Genomic DNA, 10,799 nt, shown 5'->3' with positions numbered 1-10,799 from the left:
AGTTTAACAAATTCCCAGTGATTCATTTGTACACAGAGGTTTTAGAAGCACTAGTACAGTGGACCCCAAATGCTAAAAAAAAAAAAAAGAAGAAGAAGAAGAAGAAGAAAAAAGAAAACTAAGAGTCAACATCTATTTTTTTTTCCTCTCATGCCCCACATCCTATCCATCAGCAAGATCTATGTATAGGCTTGAAACACAACTCATATGGGATTCAAATGCAGCCAAAACTCAGATTGGGACTTGAACCCACAGGCTGAGACTTTTACTCAGCCAAAACTCAGATTTGGACTCAAATCCACTGTCTTTTAATTAAAATCACTCACCTAGTGTCAGGACTTACTGAAGCTCAGGTTCTTTATGTCTTAGCACAGAAGGAATTCTGTGAGAGGCAAAGTGATGGGTAAGGAGTAGATTTATTAATATAGGATGCTTGTGAGGGATATAAGTGGGTAGGCAAGGGGCCTCTGCCCTGAGAACTAAGTGAGAAGGCAGGTTTATTCAGGGAGATACACACTCCATGGACAGAGTGTGGGCCACTTCAGAAGGTGAGAGGCCCTGAGAGATACACATGTCATAGACAGAATGCAGTCCATCTCAAAAGGTGAGCACAGCCTGGAAAAATGGGGTGGTTAGTTTTTATGGGCTGGGTAATTTCATAGGCTAACAAGTGACAGGATTATTCCAACTATTTTGGGGAAGGGGTGGGGATTTACAGGAATTAGGCTACCTGCCTTTTTTTGGCCTTTAGAGTTGGCCTTGGAACTGTCATTGTGACTGTCCGTGAGCTGTTTAGCATGCTAATGTATTACAATGAGTGTATAATGAGGCTCAAGGTTTACTGGAAGTTGAATCTTCCACCACCTTGGGCCTAGCTGGTTTGAACTAGTTTATGTTGGATCCTCAATGGCTATGTCATTCTTTAAGGGTTGTGCCCTGACCCCTTCCCTCCTGTTTCAGGCTCAACCTTAAATATATACCCTGTAACTAACTACTTTTCATTCTCTCTTTTGTCACCACTTATTTCAAACCACCATCATCTCCCACTTGGACTACTGTAACAGGGAAGAACAAAATCTGACTCCATGTTGGATCTGTTTCTTTTATTTTGACCCTTGCTTTCCATTGCTTTTGTTCTGTCTATAGCTATAGGCATACATAATGGTCTGCCTTGGGGAACCCTGCTCCTCTGCCTGAATGTTAAACTAAAGTGCCTTTGTTCAGCTCTCAGGGAAACACCCTGACCCTGTCCACCTGTGAAAGGCTGCAGAAAAGAAAAAATTAACACATTCCCCAAGGCTGGCCAAAACCAGGAGATATTTTGCAAGACTCATGGCCTTTTCACTTTATTTCCTCAACTCCTCCCCCTCTCTGTTCTATAAAAGAAACTAGCATCCACACCCTGATAAGATGGTACTCTAGGACACTAGTCCACCATGTTCTCAGATACCTGGCTTTCCAAATAAAGTCGCTATTCCTTGCCTCAACACCTCATCTCCCAATTTATTGGCCTGTCATGTGGTGAGCAGAGTGAGCTTGGACTCAGTAACAAATTTGGCTTAGCCAGCCAGGAGCCTTGCTGCTTGTGGCTAGCCAGCCCTAGTCAGGGAATTTTGGAGCAAGGCCCTAGCAGCTGCCAGGACCATTTGTCCTGAGGATCTTCCCTTCAATATTCCACTGGCTACCCCAGCACTTGGCAGTTGGAGCAAGGAATCGACAAACTTCTGCGAGTTGATGGACTTGACCTTTGTAGGGTAAGTCGTTCTGGTGTGTATAATGGGGGACAGATTCTCCCCTCAATTTGGGTTTTCCCTTTACAGCACAAGCCAATTTGTTTTGCATTTGATTGGGGTACCCTGCTGGAGAGGGGAATTGTTGTTTGACTATACCTGATTTGGGAACGGGTTCATTTGCTTTTGTTTTGTGTGCATCAATGTTGGAATTTTTTTGTGCTTTTTGCATTAGAATTTGTTTGTGGCAGGGCTTCCCTGGTGGCACAGTGGTTAAGAATCCGCCTGCCAATGCAGGGGACATGGGTTCAAGCCCTGGTCCGGGAAGATCCCACATGCCGCGGAGCAACTAAGCCTGTGTGCCACAACTACTGAAACCTGTGTGCCTAGAGCCCATGCTCCACAACAACAGAAGCCACCACAGTGAGAAGTCCGCACACTGCAATGAAGAGTAACTCCCGCTCGCCGCCAACTAGAGAAAACCCACACGCAGCAACAAAGACCCAACACAGCCATAAGTAAATAAATAAATAAATTTATTTAAAAAAAATTTGTGTGTGTCTTTTGTGTTTTGGTGTTATCAAACGTATAAAAATGGGAAATAGTCCATCTATCCCGAAGGAGAGCCCTTTGGGTCGTATATTAGACAAATGGGCAAAACATAGCCGTGCACCTATGACTACTCAATTATAATACAATCTTGCAATTAGAAGTGTTTTGCAAAAGAGCAGGGAAAAGTGATGAGATTCTATATGTAGAAACATTTATGCTATTGCATCAGGAGGAAAAGGAGTCAGAGGGCTGCCACTTTATCGCTCAGTGGTCTGAAAGAAAGCCCAAGGGGGGACCTAGACAAAAGAGCTTAAACAAAATTCAGGAGATAGATAAAACAAAAACCAAATGAGGATCCATCAGAGTTTCTAGAAAGGGTTTATCAAGCTTATAGGTGCTATACAGATGCAGACCCTGAGGCCCCTGAGAATGTAAGGATGATAAATATGACCTTCATCGGGCAAAGCACCTCAGGTATAAGAAGAGAATTACAGAAGTTAGATGGTGCATTTGGAATGAGCCCTTCTCAATTAGTATATGTTGCCTTTAAACTATTCAACAACAGGGAACAACGACAGAAGCAAGAAGATGCAAAACGGAATGCAGCTTTTCTGGCAGCAGCATTGAATTCCCAGAAGGCAAGTAACCTAATGGAAGGTAAGCCACCATTGGGGAAGGAACAATGTGCTTATTGCAAGGAGGAAGGGCATTGGAGAAAAGATTGCCCTAGACTAAAGAAAAAGAAAGAAAATAATAAAAAGGAGACAGGAGTCTCTCATATAGTAGAAAGAGAAGAACACTCTGATAATAAATGAAGAGCCCTGGGGACTCCCTTGGACTTGAGGCGTCCGATTCAAATTTCCCCACAGGAGCCCCAGGTAATCTGACAGTGGGGAGCAAGTTGACTGACTTTCTAATAGATAACAGGTGTCACATACATATACTGTGGTAAATACCAAGGAGGCACAGAAAACATCTCAGTCTATCCCAGTCATGGGAGTTTCTGGAGAAGTACAACCTCTAGAATGCCAACTAGGGGACCTCACCCTGAAACATCCAGAGCGTCCAATCCCCCTTTTGGGACAAAATCTCCTTTGTAAAAGGGATGCTGGGACACCCAATTTAAAACAATATCCTCCGAGACAAGAGGCCCAAAAGGGAATTCAGCCAACTCTGGAAAAGTTTTTGAAAACAGGACTGATTAAACCTTGTGGGTCCCCATATAACACCTCTATCCTCCCAGTCAAAAGGCCAAACTCAGCAGAGTATTACTTTGTCCAAGATCTGAGGGCTATTAGTGAAGTAGTCCAAAACTTACACCCTGTGGTGCCTAATCCATACACTCTGCTCATAACTATTCAGGGAGACTACGGCTGGTTCTCAGTCCTTGACTTAAAAGATGCTTTTTTTCTGCATTCCTATTGCAGAAGAATCACAGCAGCTATTTTACTTTTAAATGGCAGGACCCAGAAACACAGGTAGTCCAACAGTATTGTTGGACTGTCCTGCCTCAAGGATTTAAGAATTCCCCTACCTTGTTTGGGGAGACGTTGGCTGGAGATCTTAGAAACAATACTGGATGAAGGACTCTTACTCCAATATGTGGACAACTTGCTCATAGTGAGCCCTACATATGATAAATGTCTACAAAATACCATCAGAACCCTGAACTATTTGGCCAATTTTGAATATAATGTCTCCCAGAAAAAAGCCCAGATATGCAAACAGCAAGTCATATATATGGGCTTTGTCCTCTCCCAAGGACAGCGGGATCTTTTGCCTGACAGAAAGCAGGCAACTGCAGGCTTGGGAGCACCCAAGACCCGCAGACAACTGAGAGGTTTTCTGGGACTGGCAGGGCTCCGTCAGATTTGGATCCAAACTATGGGCTCATAGTAAAGCCCCTCTAGGAGGCACTGAAGGGACATGATCTTGAGCCCCTTACTTGAACTGAAGAGTGCCAAACAGCCTTTGAAACCATAAAAACGAAGTTAGTCTCAGCCCGGGCTTTGGAACTACTGGACTTAAAGAAACCTTTCAAACTGTATGTACATGAGAGACAAGGCAGAAGCCTTGGGGTGTTAATTCAAACTCTGGGGAATATCCCTCGACCAGTTGCCTACTTCTCAAAACGACTAGAACATTTTGTTAAGGGATAGCCCCCTTGCCTTGGAGCTGTAGCAGCTACTTGTGAGGTACTTCAGGAAGCTGAGAAGTTTACCCTGGGGCAACCCACTACTGTATGTTCCTCACCGTGTCCTTTCTTTGCTGGAACAGAAAGGGGGCCTGTTAATATTACATGTCTGTGTATACATTATACATATGAGATATCTCTACCTCTGAAAAATATTATCAAAACTGAGTTTACATCTGTTGCAAGGAAAATAACTTGATATAATTAAACTTTAAAGTAAATGTAAATGAGATATGAACTTTTGGGTAAACTCTTTAAAAATAATTATATTTTAGAAATGTCTACTTAAAATGATCTTTCCAGGGCTTCCCCGGTGGCGCAATGGTTAAGAATCCACCTGCCAATTCAGGAGACATGGGTTCGAGCCCTGGTCTGGGAAGATCCCACATGCCGCAGAGCAACTAAGCCCGTGCGCCACAACTACTGAGCCTGTGCTCTAGAGCCTGTGAGTCACAACTACTGAGCCCATGCACCACAACTACTGAAGCCTGTGCGCCTAGAGCCTGTGCTCCGCAACAAGAGCAGCCACCGCAATGAGAAGCCTGCGCACCACAAGAGTAGCCCCCACTAGCCACAACCACAGAAAGCCTGCATGCAGCAACAAAGACCCAATGCAGCCAAAATAAATAAATAAATAAATTTTAAAAAATGATCTTTCCAGATATTTGGTAACTTTAAGTTCTAGAGTTATGCTAATTTAAGTTAAGTGATGGAAGTTTATTGAATAGCTAGATAAAATCCAAAAAAAACCCCAAAGTATGTCCCAGAGATGGTTGGTTTTATTTTTTCATTTTAAAAATATTTTGTCTTTTTTTTTTTTAAAGGAATTCCTTTATTTTTATTTTTTATTTATTTATTTATTATTATTATTTTTTTTGCTGTGTTGGGTCTTCGTTTCTGTGCAAGGGCTTTCCTCAGTTGCAGCAAGCGGGAGCCACTCTTCATCGCGGTGCGCGGGCCTCTCACTATCGCGGCCTCTCTTGTTGCAGAGCACAAGCTCCAGACGCGCAGGCTCAGCAGTTGTGGCTCATGGGCCCAGCCGCTCCACGGCATGTGGGATCTTCCCAGACCAGGGCTCGAACCCGCGTCCCCTGCATTGGCAGGCAGATTCTCAACCACTGCGCCACCAGGGAAGCCCTGTACTCAAATCTTTAAACATGTTATTTTAAGTATTGTCTTGATGCTTTTACAAAATGAAGATTTTCAAGAAGACTCATAAAAAGGAACTTTTTTTTTTTAACAAATATAAGTTTCTGATAGCATTTAGGTAATACCACTGGACTGGGTAACATATGACAAAACTAATGGAAAACCTGGTTACTTTATCCAGATCAATAGGAATTAATTACATGGGACTGAGTGAACTGATGAATATGATTTATAACTTTATGACTTTGGGAAATATACTAGCCTTAATCTTCATTTTCCAGAAAAACTTTTTCTCTTATGCTATGACCTACAACAAGTTAATAAAGTATACCCTTGTAAACAAAGATGAAACATTTACTTTTTTCTCTCTACCTGATCCTGCCAGAATTTGGCTTCTCCAGCTGGCTCTCCTGTGGACTTGATGGTTTATTGTAACTGGATTACGTGTTTTAATTTGTTTTTTGTTTCCAAATTGTTTATGCTTTGTGTCTCCCTGCTGCACTATGACTTTGTCAATGTTACTAGCTGCATTACTTATATACTGTCTATTTTATAAGATTGTTGTCTCTTACAGTACCCAGTGTGTAACCAGGCCTCCAACAAAATTGATGATGGCTAAACATCTTGAGGAAATAGATCACATTTATGACTTTTATAGAATAATTGTAATAGTGTGATTCTAAGTATGGGAAGAAGCAATAAGGAAAAACATTTCCTGGATCATAACAGACTAGTAAGACAGCGGGTCCAGATAATTTTTAATTATCAACAGGGCCTAATCCGGAAACAGCACGTAGAGTGTCATATCAACAAGAATTTTTGCCTGATCTGGGATGAGCCTCAGCACCATGGGACAAAATTTGGTCATGAATTGTCTCCCAAATATTGGTCAAATTCCTGACCAAGAGGAGGATCTGAGAAATGGAATATTTCCTGCCATATCCATAAACAAAGGATGTCACAGTCATCAGCAACTGCAGCCACCACTGATGGTGAGCTGGTGAGCTCTGAGGGAACTCAGGAAGGAAAAAATACCTTCCATCTAGCAGCCATCAGACTGCAGCCACTCCCTGTGGTGAGCCTTGAGGAAACTCAGGATGTGAAAGCACAGGATACTGGCCCCAGACAGATGAGGTGCATATCAAAGGAATGATTTCAGTGAGCCCGGACTCTTGCATCTTCCTATACATAGGAAAGTGCTAAATTCCTTAACTTGAGACTGTAATTTCCTTATAGCTGGAGAAGGGTGAGTCAATCTATTTGTTTAATCCTGTTCTACTGAAAAACACAGAATCAGGTTCAAATAACTGAGAGTTGTACTATTTACTAAAAATTCTGAGAATTATTCCCTGCCCAAGGCTGATCATTTCCATTCCATGATCACCCCTCATCCCCGCCCCTACATGGCAGGAAGCAGTTAGAGCAGTCGTTGCCCCTTATCCTGCAAGACTGTAGAATGGACATTGACAGTGGGGAATTGTAACATGGAAGAACAAAATCTGACTCCATGTTGGATCTGTTTCTTTTATTTTGACCCTTGCTTTCCATTGCTTTTGTTCTGTCTATAGCTATAGGCATACATAATGGCCTGCCTTGGGGAACCCTGCTCCTCTGCCTGAATGTTAAACTAAAGTGCCTTTGTTCAGCTCTCAGGGAAACACCCTGACCCTGTCCACCTGTGAACGGGTGCAAAAAAGAAGAAATTAACACATCCCCTCGCCAAGGCTGGCCAAAACCAGGAGATGTTTTGCAAGACTCATGGCCTTTTCACTTTATTTCCTCAACTCCTCCCCCTCTCTGTTCTATAAAAGAAACTAGCATCCACACCCTGATAAGATGGTACTCTAGGACACTAGTCCACCGTGTTCTCAGATGCCTGGCTTTCCAAATAACGTCTCTATTTCTTGCCTCAACACCTCATCTCCCAATTTATTGGCCTGTCATGCGGTGAGCAGAGCAAGCTTGGACTTGGTAACACTACTACTATAGTCTCAACCAGTTTTTCTGATTCTGTTTAGAAATTGCTAAACTTTTAAAATAATTATAGATTCATGGGAAGTTGCAAAAAAATAGGTATGGGGAAGTCCCATGTATCCTTCAGCCAGTGCCTCTAATGGTAACATCTTGTATAACTGTAGTGTAATATCAAAGCCAGGAAATTGACATAGGTATATGTCATAGAATTTATTCAAATCTCATCAGTTTTACGTGCACTCATTTTTTTGGCATGTGTATAGTTCTGTGCAACTTTGTCACATGTGTAAATTTGAAACCGAGTGGGGCCCTGTGGGGCTCTCAGCATTCAGGCCCTTTTGTCCCCCATTTTTTGTAGGTAAGACTCCAGCCTCCATGACCTTCCCTGAGTTCCAAAGGGCGGATTTGAACAGTTGTTAATCAAGGGAGGAGCAGCCAAGAAACCACCCAAGGCAAGATTAAAGGGATCAGAGAAGCTCATCAAGATTAGGAGACTAGCTACCTGAGATGAGATTAAAGCAGTACAGGCCCCACACACACCCTAATCTTGTCAGAGACCCTACCCTTGAACCACAGTTATAAAACCTTCATCAAATCCTCTGGGGTTGGAACATATAGTTTTTCAAGGCAGAAGCCCAGCGTGTCTCCCTTTGCCTGGCAAAGCAATACCACTATCTTTTTCTGCTTCACCCAAAACTCTGTCTGAGATTTGGTTCAGCACCACTGTACAGAGAGGCCAAGCTTTCAGTAACAGATTCATGTAACTGCCACCAAAATCAAGATACAGAACGATTCCATTACCACAAGACTCCCTTGTGCTACCTTTTTAGGACATACCCATGCCCTCTCCCCAATCACTAACTCCTGCCAACCACTAAACTATTCTCTATCTCTATAATTTTGTTATCTCAAGAATGTTAAAAAAAAAAAAAAGAGAATGTTATATAAATGCAATAATATAGTAAGTAATTTTTTTGTGATTGGTTTTTTTTTTTAATTATTTAATTAATTAATTAATTATTTTATTTTTGGCTGTGTTGGGTCTTTGTTTCTGTGCGAGGGTTTTCTCTAGTTGCGGCAAGTGGGGGCCACTCTTCATTGCGGTGCGCGGGCCTCTCACTATCGCGGCCTCTCTTGTTGCAGAGCACAGGCTCCAGATGCGCAGGCTCAGTAGTTGGGGCTCACGGGCCTAGTTGCTCCGCGGCATGTGGGATCTTCCCAGACCAGGGCTCGAACCCGTGTCCCCTGCATTGGCAGGCAGATTCTCAACCACTGCGCCACCAGGGAAGCCCCTGATTGGCTTTTTTTAATCAGCATAATTCTCTTGAGATCTGCCCAAGTTGTTGCATGTATCAGCAGTTTCTTTTTTTATTGTTGTGTAGTGTTCCATGGTATGGATGGACCATCGTTTTTTTTTTTCTTAATTTTTATTGGAGTATAGTTGTTTTACAATGTTGTGTTAATTTTACGTGTACAGCAAAGTGAATCATGGTCATTTGGGTTGTTTCCAGTTTTGATCTATTACAAATTGCTGCTACTGTTATCTGAAAACTGGGTTTGCCTCTTCGTGGGTGTCAAGCCAAAAGACACAACCAAGCCAAAGAGTGGGAGAAGGAAGACTTTATTACTTACAGCAAGTAAGGAGAACACCAGGGATCTTTCCCAAAGCAGTATCTCCCCAACAGCAAAACTGTGGAAGTTTTAAGCTAAGGGTACATGCACGTTCATGAAGGGGCTTGAGCAGAGGAGAATTTAGCATAGAATTGGGACAAAGGTTAACAGAGTCCAAGCTTTAGTTGATTGAAGTCATTAGGTTCAGTAAAGGTCAATATTATTATTACTTAAGTTCTGACCAGTCTGGGATCTCAGCCTGTAGTTACCGTCCTCCAGCTAGGTGGGGCCCTTAGTTCCTGCAGAACTCAAAGATATGTATTAGATTGTTATGTATGTCCCTTGGATAGAGGAAGAACTAGGAGGAATTAAGAGGAGGAACTAGGACTCTTTTATTACTGAGCTACTGTTTCCTGATTGCTTTCCCTTTGTTCCTGCATTCTTTAGTTCCCTTAAATCATTAATTACTGAGACCTCTTTGAGGATAAGCATTGTGGCTTGGATCACAAAGTGGCTTAGGCCAAAAATGGTTTCTCTTAAAGTAAAAAAAAAAACAAAACAAAAACAAACCCCAAGGTCAGTTCTCTTTCTCTGGGGACCCCCTACCCTATCTACTTACACTATAAATATTTGTGTACAAGTTTTTGTGTGAACAGAACATAAGTCATTTTCTCTGGGATAAACACCCAAGAGTGCAATTGCTGGGTCATGTGGTAAGCACATGTTTAGTTTTATAAGAAATTGCCAAACTTTTCCAGAGTGGCTGTACCATTTTACATTCCTGCCAGCAATGTATGAGTGGATACAGTTTCTCCACCTCCTCGAGAGCATTTGGTGTTGTCACTATTTTTTATTTTAGCCATTATCAAAGGTGTGTAGTGATATATCATTGTGGTTTTAATTTGCATTTCCCTAATGGCTTATGATGCTGATTATCTTTTCATGTGCTTATTTGCCATCTGCATATCCTCTTCAGTGAAATATCTTGTCTTTTGCTCATTCTCTAATTGGATTTTTTTTTAACAGTTGTGAGAATTCTCTATATAGTCTAGATACAAGGGCTGTGTTGTGTATGTGGTTTGCAAATATTTTCTCCCACCCTGTAGCTTGTTTTTTCATCCTCTTCTCGGGGTGTTCTGAAGAGCCAGAGGTTTTCATTTTGATAAGATCCAGTTTATCAACATTTTCCTTGTATGAATTGTGCTTATGGTGGCAAGTCTAGAAACTCTGCCTAGCCCTTGGTCCTGAAGATTTTTTACCATTTTTTTTTTTCTAAACTTTTTACAGTGTTGACTAAAAAAACCCGCACAGCCTAAAAGTAGTGAGGTAAGTTTTATTTGATGACCCTACTGATGACTATAGCTTGGGAGACAGTCTCTCAGATAGCTCTGAGGAACTGTTCCAAAGAGGTAAGGGAGAAGCCAGGATATATAGTTTTTGCTGAAAAAAACATACAAGAAACATGTTAGTGGAACATCAAAAGATTACTGGTAATCAATTTAGAGAACAGACTTGTGGTTGCCAAGGGGGAGAAGGGTGGAGGAGGGAAGGATTGGGAGTTTGGAATTAGCAGATGCAAACTATTATAT

This window comes from Balaenoptera ricei, chromosome 20 (genome assembly GCF_028023285.1).
Source record: "Balaenoptera ricei isolate mBalRic1 chromosome 20, mBalRic1.hap2, whole genome shotgun sequence".
NCBI lineage: Eukaryota > Metazoa > Chordata > Mammalia > Artiodactyla > Balaenopteridae > Balaenoptera > Balaenoptera ricei.
Note: the sequence above shows the minus strand (reverse complement) of the source record.